Here is a 15,673-nt window from a genome sequence, read left to right as displayed (position 1 = left end):
AATCAAAATACCTCTTCTGATTCTAGATCTATCACTGTTATCCTGAGCAAGTCGATTGACATCTTGGAGCCTCATTTCTCATAGCGTTGTGGTAATGATGTAGGAGGCAAAAAGGGGTTAACAGAAAAACCTAAGGTCCAAGCTCTGATTCAGATATTAGCTCTAAAGGGGATTCAGACCCCAGGTAATGGATAACTTAAGATCTGGGAAGCAAGTCAGGGCCCAGTTTCTCACATACCCACATTAATCAGTACCCATAACAAGAACATAAAGGGGCAGGTCATATAACAATGATATACTGACAGGCTATAGAAAATCAAACTAGAAATAAATGAAAAATTTTTTGAAATTTTGAAAAAATGTTTTGAAACTAAGCCATGGGAATCAGAAAGAGAAAGGGCCAAATTTGTCCCCAGATTCACCTAATGACGTGTAAACCATAAAAATACACCTCCAGTGGATAGAGCACAGGCCCTGGATTCAGGAGTACCTGAGTTCAAATCTGGTCTCAGACACTTAACACTTACTAACTGTGTGACCCTGGACAAGTCACTTAATCCCAATTGCCTCCTTAAAAAAAGACAAAACAACAACAACAAAAAAACCACACCTCCACAGAAAAAGGTACCTATCTCAGGGGTTGATTTAAACCCCCAGGAACTCCAAATTAAGATAAGCCCTCCCCTGTACCTCCCTAAGGTGGAGATTATTATAATGAGACTGATAATCAGTTTATCCATACTATAAATATAACTGTCTTTCCTTTCCTAATTCGAGAAATACCTTTCCACTATTCTGGTTCTCTCCTTGTGGTTACCCACGTTATTGCAATAAAACTTGGGAAATTGAGTCACTGAGTCTTGTAATTCTTTTGGGATGACTCATGATCAATTTGACCCTAATTCCATCCCACATCAGTAAGACTAATTTTTTTTTTTAGTCAATTAGTCATGTCTGATTCTTATCACCTTATTTGGGGTTTACTTGGCAAAAATACCGGAGTGTTTTGCTATTTCCTTCTCCAGACAATTTTACAGATGAGGAAACTGAGGCAAACAAGGTTAAGTGACTTGCCCAGGGTCACACAGCTAGTAAGTGTCTGAGGTCAGATTTGAACTCAGGTTCTCTTGACTCCAGAGTTGCACTCTATCCACTGTGCCACCTAGTTGCCCTAAAACTAATGATGGTTCAGTATAAACAGTGCAGAGTATTTAGCCAGAGGATCTAGGTTGAACTCTTTACTGTATTTGGCAAGTTACTTACTCTCTTCACAAATTTGTGTGCCATCCTTGAGCAGGGGCCATGTTAATCTTTTCTGTATCCTTCCAATTTTAGTATATGTGCTGCTGGAGTGAGCACCAAGTTACTTATTCTCACTCAGTCTTCATCTTCTTTCTTCACCTGAAAAACATGAGGATTTGGTGCCATTAAAAAAAATTATTTAAAATTTTTTTTGGTGGGGCAATGAGGGTTAAGTGACTTGTCCAGGGTCACACAGCTAGTAAGGCCATTTTTTTTTTGAGACTCACTCTCCCCATCTCATCCAGGCTGGTACTGCAATGACCACTCATGAACTGATCCCTATACTGCTCTGTACAAAAGCTTTGACCTGCTCTGTTTCTGACCCAAGGACCTTTGCCCCTCCTTAGGCTACCTGGTGGAGCCTGTTGATAGCCCTGCCCCCCTCCCCCCCATACCTTCTGTCTCTCCAATAATAATGGTGCTAGACAGTGGATAGAGCACCGGCCCTGGAGTCAGGAGTACCTGAGTTCAAATCCGGCCTCAGACACTTAACATTTACTAGCTGTGTGACCCTAGGCAAGTCACTTAACCCCAATTGCCTCACTAAAAAAAAAAACAAAAAAAAACCCCAAAAACCCAAAAACAACAACAACAAAAAAAATAATGGTGCTAGACTCAGTGCAGACAGGAGGCAATCACCTTTAGCTGGACTGCAACTTAGAAGTCCGAACCTCAAGCAATCCAATAGCTTCAAACCCTCCCCCTCTCCCAAACGGAGATTACAAGCAGGGGTGTGCTGGTAAATATTTAACTAGAGACTTTCCAGAAGGGGGGGGGGACCTTATAAATAGGACACACCTTTAAAAAAGATTTCTAATACAGTATTTATTTTTTCCCAATTACATGTTAAAACATTTTTAACATTCGGGTTTTTTTTTGTTGTTTTTGTTTTGTTTTTTTTTTTGCAGGGCAATGGGAGTTAAGTGACTTGCCCAGGGTCTCACAGCTAGTAAGTGTCAAGTGTTTGAGGCCGGATTTGAACTCAGGTACTCCTGAATCCAGGGCCGGTGCTTTATCCACTGCACCACCTAGCTGCCCCAACATTTGTTTTTAAAAATTTTGAGTTTCAGGGGCAGCTAGGTGGCCGCAGTAGATAGAGCACTGGCCCTGGAGTCAGGAGGACCTGAGTTCAAATCCAACCTCAGACACTTAACACTTACTAGCTGTGTGACCCTAGGCAAGTCACTTAACCCCAATTGCCACACACACACACACACACACACACACACACACACACACAAAATTTGAGTTCCAAATTCTCTCCCTTCCTCTTTTCCCTTCCCCCTCATTGAGAAGGCAAGCAATTTGATATAGGTGATACACGTGTAGTCATGCAAAACATATTTCTGTGTTAGTAATGTTGTAAAAGAAAACAGAGACCAAAAAAACCCCAAGAAAAATAAAGAAAGCAAAAAAGTATCTTTAATCTGCATTCAAACCATCAGTTTTTTCTCTGGAGGTGGATAGCATTTTTCATCATAAATTCTTTGGAATGCTGAAAATTGCTAAGTCATTCACAGTTGATCATCAGGCAATATTGCTGTTACTATGTACACTGTTCTGGTACTACTCAACTTTGTATCATTTCATGTAAGTCTTTCCAGGTTTTTCCAAAAGCATCCTGCTCATCATTTCTTTGAGCACAGTAGTATTTCATCACAATCTTATATGACAATTTGTTCAGCCATTTCCCAACTGATGTCATTCCTTTGATTTCCCATTCTTGGCCACCACAAATAGAGCTACTATAAATATATATATATATATATATATATATATATTTTTTTTTTTGGGGGGGGTGTTTTTTTAAGGCAGGCAATTGGGGTTAAGTGACTTGCCCAGGGTCACACAGTGTATATATATATATATATATTTTTTTTTTTTTGCAGGGCAATGAGGGTTAAGTGACTTGCCCAGGGTCACACAGCTAGTAAGTGTCAAGTGTCTGAGGCTGGATTTGAACTCAGGTCCTCCTGAATTCAAGGCCAGTGCTTTATCCAGTGTGCCACCTAGCTGCCTCCTATAAATATTTTTGTACAAGTAAGTCTTTTTCTCTTTTTGAGATGTTTTTGGGATATAAACCTAGTAGTGGTATTGCTGGATCAAAAGGTAGGCACAGTTTTATAGCCCTTTGGGTGTGGTTCCAAATTGCTCTCCAGAATGGTTGGATTAGTTCACAACTCTACCAATGGTGGATTAGTGTCCCAGTTTTCCCATATCCCCTCCAATATCCAACAATTTCCTTTTTTTCCACAACTTTACCAATAGTGTTGTGGTGTCCCAGTTTTCTCACATTTCCTCCAACATTTGGAATTTTCCTTTCTGTCATGTTAGCTCATCTAATAGGTGTGAAGTGGTTTTTCAGAGTTGTTTTAATGTTCATTTCTCTAATCAATAATGATTTAGAGCATTTTTTCATATGATTATAGATAGCTTTGATTTCTTCCTCTGAAAACTCTTTGTTCATATCCTTTGATATGACCATTTATCAATTTGTGAATGACTTGGAATCTTATAAATTTAATTCACTTCTCTGCATGTTTGAGAAATGAGGCCTGTATCAGAGAAACTTGCTATAATTTTTTTTCTCCAGCATTTTTTTCTTTTGCTTTCCTTCTAATCCTGGCTGCATTGGTTTTGTTTGTGCATAAACTTTTAAATTTAATGTAATTAAAATGATCTATTCTACAACCTGTAATTCTTTCTGTCTCTTGTTCAGTCATAAATTCTTCCCTTATCTGTAGATCTGACAGGTAAACTATTTCATTCTCCCCTAATTTGCTTATGATAGCACCCTTTATCTCTAAATCCTGTACCTATTTTGACCTTATCTTGGTATGAGGGATTAGATGTTGGTCTAGACCTAGTTTCTGCCAAACTGCTTTCCAGTTTTCCAAGAAATTTTTGCCAAATAGTGAGTCCTTGTCCCCAAAGTTCAGATCTTGGGGTTTGTCAAACACTAGATTACTAAGGTAATTTACTACTGTATACTGTATACTGTATACCCAATCTATTCCACTGATCTATCATTCTATTTCTTAGCCAGTACCAGATTGTTTTGACGATTACCACTTTGTAATATAGGTTAAGATCTGGTACAGCTAGGCTACCTTCCTTCACATTTTTTTATTGATTCCCTTGATATTCTTGACTTTTTGTTCTTCCAGATGAATTTTGTTATTATTTTTTCTAGGTCTATAAAATATTTTTTTGTTTAATTGGTATTGCACTGAATAAGTGAATTAAGTTAGGTAGAATTGTCATTTTTACTATATTGGCTCAGCCTACCCATGATCAATTAATATTTTTTCAATTCTTTAGATTTGACTTTGTGTGAAAAGTGTTTTATAATTGTGTTTATATAGTTCCTTGGTTTGTCTTGGAAGGTAGATTCCCAAATGTTTTATATTTTCTACAGTTATTTTAACTGGAATTTCTCTTTCTATCTCTTGCTGCTGGACATTGTTGGTAATACATAGAAATGCTGATAATTTATGTGTTTTTTTTTAATCCTGTAACTTTGCTAAAGTTATTCATTATTTCAACTAGTTTTTCAGTTGATTCTCTAAGTATACCATCATATCTGTAAAGAATGATGGTTTTGTTTCCTCATTGCCTATTCTAATTTCTTCAATTTCTTTTTCTTCTTTTATTGCTGTGGCTAGAATTTCTTTTTTTTTTTATTTTTTAGCAACAAACATTTATATTATTTTTTCCAGTTACATGTAAGGATAGTTTTCAACAATCATTTTCATAAGATTTAGAGTTCCAGGGGGCAGCTAGGTGGTGCAGTGGATAAGTACCAGCCCTGGATTCAGGAGTACCTGAGTTCAAATCTGGCCTCAGACACTTGACAGTTACTAGCTGTGTGACCCTGGGCAAGTCACTTAACCCCCATTGCCCTGCAAAAAACCAAAAAACAAAAGATTTAGAATTCCAAATTTTTCTCCCTCCCTTTCCTCCCCCCTCCACAAGATCACAACCAGGTTATATATGTAAAATCCACAAGTGTTCTTTTTATTAGTTCTTTCTATGGGGGTACATAGTAAGCTTCCTCATTAGTTCCTTGGGATTGTCTTGGATCATTGCACTGCTGAGAGTAGTTAAGTCATTCACAATTGCTCATTGAACAATACTGCTGTCACTATGCACAATGTCCTCCCAGCTCTGCTCACTTCACTATACATCGATGTTCATTAATCTTTCCAGGTTTTTCAGGGATCATCCTGTTTGTCATTTCCTGTAGCACAAAACCATTCCACTACAATCATATAGCATAGCTTTTTCCATCGTTCCTCAATTGATGGACATTCCCTTGATTCTCAATTCTTAGCCTCCACCTAGAGTTGCTATAAATATATATATATATAAATTTTTATTTTATTTTTTTTGCGGGGCCATGGGGGTTAAGTGACTTGCCCAGGGTCACACAGGTAGTGTCAAGTGTCTGAGGCCGGATTTGAACTCAGGTCCTCTTGAATCCAGAGCCAGTGCTTTATCCACTGCGCCACCTAGCTGCCCCTATAAATATTTTTTGTACAATTTTCCCCCTTTTCTCTTTTTCATGATTACTATTGTTAACTGTTTCCCTTCCATCCTATTCCCTTCCCCATGATATTTATTCTATTATCCATCTTCTTTCATGCTATCACTCTTCAAAAGGGATTTGCTTCTGTATGTCCACTCCCCCACTCTGCCCTTCCTTCTTTTGCCCCTCTCTCTTTATCTCCTATCCCTCCTATTTTCCTGCAGGGTTAGAGAGATTACTCCTCCCAATTGAGTGTGTACATTATTCCCTCCTCGAGCCAGTTCTAATGAGATTGAGGTCTTTGAGCCAATTCTGATGAGTGTTAGGCTCAATTACTGCCCAGATAAAATAGATTACTATACACAGTTGGGTGTGTCTTTTAGTCCCTCCTAGAGACAGCTCTGATGAGTTTAAGGTCTTTGAACCTTTTCTGATGAGTATAAAATTCATTTACTGCCCTGGTCCTCTCTCATCTCTTTCCCCACTCCATAAGCCTTTTCCTGCTTCTTTCTTGTAGGATTTTACCTCTGCCCTTCCCCCTATCCCAGTGCATTCCCTTCACCCCTCAATTTAACCCTAAAGATGTCATCACCTAGCCAGGTGACACAGTGGACAAAGCATCACCCCTGGACCCAGGGGGATCTCAGCCAAAACCCGGCCTTAGACACAAGGCAGTCGCCCACTGTACAACCCCAGGTATGTCCCCCAGCTCCAATTTTTTATGGTTCTCTAGGGTCTTGTATTTGAAAGTCAAATTTGCCATTCAGTTCAGGTCTTTTCATCACAAATATCTGAAAGTCTTCTTTTTCATTAAAGTCCCATTTTTTCCCCTGAAAGACTATGATGAGTTTTGCTGGGTAGGTGATTCTTGGTTGTAATCCCATTTCCTTTGCCCTCTGGAATATCATATTCCATGCCCTCCAGTCCTTTAATGTAGAAGCTGCTAGATCCTGTGCTATCCTGACTGGGGCTCCACAGTACTTGAATTCTTTCTTTTTGGCATCTTGCAACATTTTCTCCTTGACCTGAGAGCTCTGGAATTTGGCTATAATATTCCTAGGAGTTTTCCTTTTGGGATCTCTTTCTGGAGGTGATTGGTGGATTCTTTCAATTTCTATTTTAGCTTCTGCTTCTAGAATTTCAAGGCAATTTTCCCTGAGAATATCTTGGAAGATGATGTCTAAGCTCTTTCCTTGATCATGGTTTTCAGGTAGACCAATAATTTTCAAATTATCTCTCCTGGACCTGTTTTCCAGGTTGGCAGTTTTTCCCAGAAGATATTTCACATTGCCCTCTATTTTTTTTTTTCATTTGGATTTGCTTTATTGTGCCTTGGTTTCTCATAAAGTCACTGGCTTCCATTTGTTCAGTCCTCATTCTTAGGCAATTATTTTCATCAGAGAGCTTTTGTACCTCCTTTTCCATTTGGCCAATTTGACTTTTCAAGCTGTTGACTTTTTTCTCATGTCTTTCCTGCATTGCCCTCATTTCTCTTTCCATTTTTTCCTCTACCTCTCTAACTTTATCTTCACAGTCCTTTTTGAGCACCTCTATGGCCTGCGACCAATTCGTATTTTTCTTGGAAGCTTTAGATATAGGGGCCCTGATGTTGACATCTTCCTCTGAGGGTGCCCCTTGGTCTTCCTTGTTACTGAAGAAACTTTCTATGGTCCTTACCTTTCTCTGTCTGCTCATCTTGCCTTTCTTTTACTTGACTTTTAGCTCCTTAAAGTGGGGCACTGTTTCCAGGCTACAGTATCCCAAGCTTAAGAAGTCCCAGGTGGTATGATTTAAGGAGGATCAGGTTCTTCACTCACCTGGCCTGTTCCCTGGTCCTAGATGACCCCAGACCAACTTGCTAATCAACCAACTTTGTGTGCTGTGGTTGTTAGCTCTGAGGAGCCTGTGCCCCATCCCCGACCTGGGCCACTGCTACTCAAGCCTACCTCCTGGTTCTCAGCAGGAGTGAAAAATCCAAGTTCTGCCTTAGCACCAGCAGAGACCCCTGTAGTCTCCCCCCTGCCCAGGGCTCAGCCCTCTCACCAGACTGTGAGCTTAGTTCCAGACTACACTGGTGCTTCAGCTGATTCAGAGGCTCTGGGGGTCTCCTTCTCTGGTGAGGACTTCCTGGGACTGGATCTGTGTCAGGGTGACTGGGGGGTTGGGCTCAACTCCTGTATCAGCACAGCAGCTCCCTCCTTCTGACCTTCCAAGTTAGAAGATGATTTTAGCACATTCTTCTGTGAGTTTTGCTCTGTGGCTAGAATTTCTAATACAATTTCAAATAACAGTGGTGATAATGGGCATTCTTGCTTCTCTGCTGATCCTATCAAGAAGGCTTCTAGCTTATCTCCATTAGAAATAATGCTTGCTAATGGTTTTAGATAGATACTACTTATCATTTTAAGGAAAGCTCCATTCATTCCTATGCTTTCTAGTGTTTTAATAGGACTGAGCATTGTATTTTGTCAAAAGCTTTTTCTACATCTTTTGAGAAAATTATATGATTTCTGTTGGTTTTGATATTGATAGGGTCAATTATGCTGATAGTTTTCCTAATATTGAACAATCCCTGTATTCCTGGTCATAGTATATCATCTTTGTGATATATTGCTATAATCTCCTTTCTAGTATTTTATTTAAAATTTTTACATAAATATTCAATAGTGAAATTGGTCTATAGTTTTCTTTCTCTGTTTTTGTTCTTCCTGGTTTAGGTATCCATACCATATTTGTGTCATAAAAGGAATTTGGAAGGACTCCTTCTTTGCCAATTTTTTTTCAAATAGTTTTTATGGTATTGGAATGAATTGTTCTTTAAATGTTTGGTAGAATTCACTTGTGAATTCATCTGGTGCTGGTGATTTTTTTCTTAGGGAGTTCATTGATGCCTTATTCAATTTCTTTTTCTTAGATACTGTTATTTAAATATTCTATTTCCTCTTCTCAATCTGGGCAATTTACATAAAAATTTATCCATTTCATTTAGATTGTTAGATTTATTGGCATATAACTGGGCAAAATAGCTACTAATAATTGCTTTAATTTCATCTTTATTGGTAGTGAATTCACCTTTTTATTTTTGACACTGCTAATTTTGTTTTCTTTTTAAAAAAATCAAATTAGCTAGCTGTGAACTGATCTAGCCATTCTGGAGAGCAGTTTGGAACTATGCCCAAAGGGCTACAAAGCTGTGCATACCCTTTGACCCAGCAATAACACTATTAGGTCGTTTTCCCAGGGATATCATGGAAAAGGGAAAAGGACCCACATGTACAAAAATATTTATAGCTGCTCTTTTTGTGGTGGAAAGGAATTGGAAATTGAGGGGTTCCCCATCAGTTGGGGAATGGCTGAACAAGTTGTGGTATATGAATGTAATAGTGTGAGGGCCAAAATTTGATATACGGATTGTTATTTGGGTGACTCGCCTTAAAATTGGGGTCCCGGAAATAATGAGGAACCTTTTATGTTCACCCTCCCCTCTGAACTGCCCTTTTTAGATATTTCTCCCAGGTCAATAAGAAAGGAGCCTTACAGCTTTAATTCACAGATTTTATTACTTGGGAATTAATTAAACAACAAAGGTAAAACTAATAAAAATCAAAGATAAGGAAATAGGAAAATAGAAATACAGATAAATACTCTTAACTCTAAACTTAACCTATGAAATCCCCAGACCGTTTCCAGTTAAGCTAGTTCAAAGGAATTTAGGGTTTTCTGTAATTAACTCACCAAAGCCTGGACAGTCTACAGTTGTCCTCGCCTGCTGGGAAAAACAGCCACCATAGAACTCGTGCCACCACTGAAAGGGGAGAAGTCTGAGAGACCTCGTTCTGCAAGAAACCTGGCGTTCCGGAAGAGCCTCTGCCTCCCTTCAGGGAGCATTTAATCTTTCCTCCCCCAAAAGGGGAGGTCCTTGAAAAACTGCCTATGGAGAGTTCTCTTTCTGACCTCAGTAGCATACGTAACTTCAGGGTGGGCCAAGTGTGGCCCCTCCCAAATGAGTCAGCTAAAACGCCAATAGTTTTACCACAAATAATTTTTACTACAATGGAATACTATTGTGCTGTAAGAAACAACAAGCAGGCAGATTTCAGAGAAACCTTGGAAGGACTTGCATGAACTGATGATGAGTGAGAAGAGCAGAATCAGGAGAACATTGTACACAGTATCAACAATGTTGTATGTTGATCAACTGTGATAGACTTGATTCTTCTCAGCAATACAATGGTCCAAGATAGTTCCAAAGGACTCATGATGGAAAATGCTCTCCAAATCTAGAAAAAAAAAAGAACTGTGGAATCTAGATGAAGATTGAACCATACTATTTCTATTGGGTTTTTTGTTGTTGTTGTTGTTTTTCTTTTTTGAGGTTTTTCCTTTTTGCTATGATTCTTCTCTCATAACATGACTAATGCAGAAATATGTTTAATGTGATTGTACATATATAACCTATATCAGATTACTTGCTGTCTTAGGGAGGAGGGAGGGAGGGAGGGGAGGGAGTGAGAAAAATTTGAAACCAGAAATCTTATAAAAACAAATGTTGAAAACTATCTCTAAATGTACTGGAAAATAATAAAATATTTATATGAAGAAAAATAATAAATAAAACAATCAAATCAGCCAATGGTTTATCTATTTTATTGTTTTTCTCATAAAACTAGTTCCTAGTTTTATTTATTAGTTCACTTGTTTTTTTCTTTCAGTTTTATTAATCTATCCTTTGATTTTTAGGATTTCCAATTTGGTCTTTAATTAAAAATTTTTAATTTGTTCTTTTTCTAGGGTGTTTTTTTTTTTTGCCTAATTCATTGATATACTCTTCCTCTATTTTATTGATATAAACATTTAGATATATAAAATTCCCCCTAAGTATAGCTTTGGCTTTATCCAATGTTGTTGTGTTATCTCATTGTTGTCATTCTCTTTAATTAAATTATTGATTGTTTATATAATTTGTTCTTTGACCTACTTTTTCTTTAGGATTAGATTATTTAGGGGGCAGCTAGGTGGCTCAGTGGATAGAGCACTGGTCCTGGATTCAGGAGGACCTGAGTTCAAATCCAGCCTCAAACACTTTACACATTTACTAGCTGTGTGACCCTGGGTAAGTCACTTAACTCCAATTGCCTCACACACACACACACACACACACACACACACACACACACACACACACACACATAGAGGATTAGATTATTTAGTTTTAAATTAATTTTTTAATGTTCCCACAGCCATTTATTGAATGTAATTTTTATTGAATTATGATCTGAAAAGGATGCATTTAATATTTTTGCTTTTCTGCATTTTTGCCCTACTACATGGCCAGTTTTTGTGAAGGTGTCCTGTACTGCTTTCTATTTCTATTCATTTTTCTCCAGAGGTCTATCATACCTAAGTTTTCTAAAATTCTATTGATCTCTTTCTTATTTATTTTTGTTAGATTTATCTAGTTCCAAGAGGGGAAAGTTGAGGTCCCTGACTAGTATAGTTTTACTGTCTATTTTATCCTATAACTCATTTAAACTTTTCCTTTAAGAATTTAGATGCTATGCCATTTTGATACATGTTTATTATTGATATTCATTTTCTATAGCAATATACTTCATTTTCTTTTAGCAAAATGTAGTTTCCCTGATTATCTCTTTTAATTAGGTCTATTTTTGCTTTTGCTTTGAAATCATGATTGCAACCCCTGCATTTTTTTTTTTAATGTTAACTGAAGCATAATAGATTCAGCTTGGGACTCTTACCTTTACTCTATGTGTGTCTGTCTGCATCAACAGCATTTTTTGTAAATAACATATTGTAGGATTCTAGTTTTTAATCTTCTCTGCTATCTGCTTCCATTTTATAGCTGAGTTTGTCCCATTCACATTCATGGTTATGATTAATAACTGTGTATTTCTCTCCTCGCTACTTCTTCCTTCTGTTTATCTTTCTCTCATTTCATCCTGCCCCTCCTCAAAAATATTTAGCTTCTGTTCACCACCTCCCTCAATCTGCCCTCCCTTCTATCATCCCTGTCCTCTTCTCTTATCCTCCTTGCCGCCTGCTTTCTGTAGGGTCAGCTAGATTTCTATGTCCAACTGAGTGTGTATTGTGAGAATCAGGGTGCCACCCCCTGCTGAGAAAGATATTGTGAGAACCAGGGCAACGCTCCCCCCGCCCCCCACCCTGAAAAGAAAGCATGTGACTAGCATCCAGAAGTTGCCTGGCATCTGGAAGTTACATCTATTCATAGACTGCCTGTAAGTTATGTCAATCAATGGACCAGCCAATTAGCTTGGAGCTGTGTGTGTAGGGACCTCCCCTCTTCCAGTCCGCAGGAAGCTTCTACTGGAATGGACTGAGGATCTGCCCTTTTCATTCGGGAACTGGCGTGTGGTGGCAGAAGCAGGCAGGGTAGACAGATCTCCTAACTTTCAGAACTTCATGTGTTCTCATTGGAAGCATGGATAGCTAGGTAAAGGTGGCTTTCTCTCTCTCTCTTTGCTAACCCCTAATATACTTCAATAAATGCTTAAAAGCCTCAATTGTTGCCGAATTTATCAGTAAACGTAGTTGGTTCTACACCCCCCCACACACACTGGGGGGGTGCAGATAAGGTGATCACACATTAGATTTTTTTGTGTGAGGCAATTGGTGTTAAGCAACTTGCCTAGGGTCACACAGCTAGTAAGTGCCAAATGTCTGAGGCTGGATTTGAACTCAGGTCATCTTGAATCCAGGGCCAGTGCTTTATCCACTGCGCCACCTAGCCGCCCTTTACACATTAGATTTTAAACATCACAGTATGTTATTCCCTCTTTGATCTAATTTTCATGATAGTAAGGTTGAAGCATTGCCCTTTTCCCCAGTGTTCCCCTCCATTGTAAAAGCTCTTTCATATTTCTTTTATGTGGAAATAATTTACCCCATTCTATCTCTCCTTTTCCCCTTTTCCCAGTGCATCCCTTTTTCTCACCTCTCAAATTTATTTAAAAAATATCATCTCATCCTAGTCTGCTCACATAAGTCATGCCCTCTGTCTATGTATACTCCTTCTAACTGCTCTAATAATGAGAAAGTTCTTAGGAGTTACAAGTATTATCTTCCCATGTAGAAATTTAAACAGTTTAACTTTATTGAATCCCTTATAATTTCTCTTTCCTGTTTATTCTTTTATTCTTCTTTTGAGTCTTGTATTTGAAAGCCAGATCTTCTATTCAGCCCCAGTCTTTTCATCAGAAATGCTCAGAAGTCCCTCACTTCATTGGATGTCTATCTTTTCACCTGAAGGATTATACTCAGTTTTGCTGGATAGGTGATTCTTGGTTGTAATGCTAACTCCTTTGCCCTCCAGAATACCACATTCCAAATCCTCTGATCATTTAATGTAGAAACTGCTAAATTTTGTGTTATCCTGACTGTGGCTCAGTGATATTTAGACTTTTTCTTTTTGGCTGCTTGCAATATTTTTTTTCTTGATCTGTGAGTTCTGAGATTTGGCTATAATATTCCTATGAATTTTCATTTTGGGATCTCTTTCAGGAAGTGATCAGTGGATTCTTCCAATTTCTATTTTACCCTCTGGTTCATAGCTTTCAGGTAGTACAATAATTTTGAAATGATCTTTCTTTGACCTATTTTCAGATCAATTGTTTTTCTGAGATATTTTGCATTTTAAAATTTTCTCATTCATTTGATTTGATTTTATTGTTTCTTGACTTCTCATGGAGTCATTAGCTTCTGGCAACCCACAAAGCAGAGTGCTGAACCCCTCAATCTTCTGATCTTCAAGTTGAATAAGAAATTTTCTTATTTCCATGTCTGTCCCTTTAAATTTTCAAATGGTTCTCATTAACCTCTTAAGTACTTTAGTCCAGCTATTCACACAAGCAAAGATTGAGATCATGTAGCTATTTAAAGTTGTGTTAAGTTCAATTTTGTAGGAAACTTTCCAGCTGATTATCAGTATCTGAAACATTTGAGAGACTTTACAACCACACCCAAAACTCTCCAGCTGAGACTTGCTAGTCGGTCATCAGCATCCACACCTGAAAGGCTTTCACTTCACAACTACAACCAGAGGACTTCCCAAGAACCATCTGAAATAAGACTTTCAAAGACTTAAATGGACATTTTCCCGTTTTCCTCTTCCCCATTGCAAGCACTATTTATAATGTCCACCTGCTAAAGGGGAGTGCTCCCTTTAGTTTTTTCTTTGTAATGTCCACCTGCTAAAGGGGAGTGCCTCCTTTAGCTTCTGTCAATGTGTAGCTCAATTTCTTTTCTCTCTTTTCATTCCCTTTACTTTGTTAGTCATAAGTATCTGAATGTTATTGCTTCATGCAAAGAAACGATACTTGTTCATGAAGCACAGGGGAGAGTGTGAGAACCAGGGGGCCCTGCCCTCTGCCGAGAAAGTATGAGATGACCTTTCTGAGGTTTCTAAGGTAGAATTGGCATCCTGGAAGTTCACGGACTGCCTTTAAGTCATGTCAATCAATGGACTTGAATTTGACCAGCCAGTTAGCTTAGAGCTATGTGTGGAGACTGCCCCACTTCCTGTTCCACAGAGAGCTTCCAGTCAAACTGACTGGAATTCAGTCCCTGTGCTCTTTCTCTCTCTCTACTAACTTCTTTTTTTTTTGGTGGGGCAATGGGGGTTAAGTGACTTGCCCAGGGTCACACAGCTAATAAGTGTTAAGTGTCTGAGGCTGGCTTTGAACTTAGGTCCTCCTGAATCCAGGGCCAGTGCTTTATCCACTGCGCCACCTAGCTGCCCCTCTACTAACTTCTAATATACTTTAATAAATGCTTAAAATCAGGCATCTAGATGGTACAGTGAATAAAGCACTTGGCCCTGCATTCAGGAGGACCTGAGTTCAAATCTAGCCTCAGACACTTGACACTTACTAGCTGTGTGACCCTGAGAAAGTCACTTAACTCTCATTGCCCCACCCCCACCAAAAATGAATAAATGCTTAAAAGCCTAAACTGTTGATGAATTTATAAGTAAATTCTAACCTAGTTTCCCCCACACACTGGGGGTCAGGTAAGGACACACACTTTAAATGTCACACTTTCAGTTGCCCAATTCTAATTTTCATTTTATTTTATTTATTTATTTTTTGAGGCAATTGGGGTTGTGACTTTCCCAGGGTCACACAGCTAGTAAGTGTTAAGTGTCTGAGACTGGATTTGAACTCAGGTCCTCCCGACTCCAGGGCCGGTGCTCTATCCACTGAGCCACCTAGCTGCCCTACCAATTCTAATTTTTAAGGAATCATTTTCTTCAGTGAACATTTGTACTTCCTTTTTAATTTGTCTAATTTTACTTCTTAAGGAATTCTCTTTAGTGGATTTTTGTGCTTTTTCTACCATTTGGCTTCTTTTTTTAAAGTGTTATTTTCTTCAGGTTTGGTTTTTTTTTTTGTCTATCAAGCTATTAACTTTTTTCATGATTTTTTTTTTTGCATTATTCTCATTTCTTTTCCCAATTTTTCTTCTACCTCTCTTATTTGGTTTTCAAAATCCTTTTTGAACTCTTCTAGGACTTCTTTTGGGGGGGAGTGGGCTGAGGTCAATTCACATTTTTCATTTAGACTTTTCATATGACTGTTTTGATATTGTTTTCTGAGTTTGTGTTTGGATCTTCCCTATCATCAAAATAGCTCTTTATTGTCAGGTTCTTGTTTGTATGTTTATTTGCTCATTTTTCCAACCTATTTCTTGACTTTCAAAAAAAATATTATTTAAAAATTTTTTAATTTAATTTAATTTTTAAAAGATTTCTTGACTTTTAAATTTATGTTAAAGTTGGACTCTGCTTCCAGGGTGTAAGAGGCATTG

General features: G+C 38.2%; 1 non-coding gene across 1 annotated transcript; it reads right to left on the bottom strand.

The window, feature by feature from the left end:
• Positions 1-1,252: 1,252 nt before the first annotated feature.
• Positions 1,253-1,359, bottom strand: LOC122752211. The gene has a single exon (XR_006356000.1). It is a non-coding gene; the product is annotated as a U6 spliceosomal RNA (small nuclear RNA).
• Positions 1,360-15,673: the final 14,314 nt, after the last annotated feature.

The sequence above is a fragment of the Dromiciops gliroides genome, chromosome 3 (genome assembly GCF_019393635.1).
Source record: "Dromiciops gliroides isolate mDroGli1 chromosome 3, mDroGli1.pri, whole genome shotgun sequence".
NCBI classification, from domain to species: domain Eukaryota; kingdom Metazoa; phylum Chordata; class Mammalia; order Microbiotheria; family Microbiotheriidae; genus Dromiciops; species Dromiciops gliroides.
Note: the sequence above shows the minus strand (reverse complement) of the source record. Positions and strands in the feature narration are given on the sequence as shown.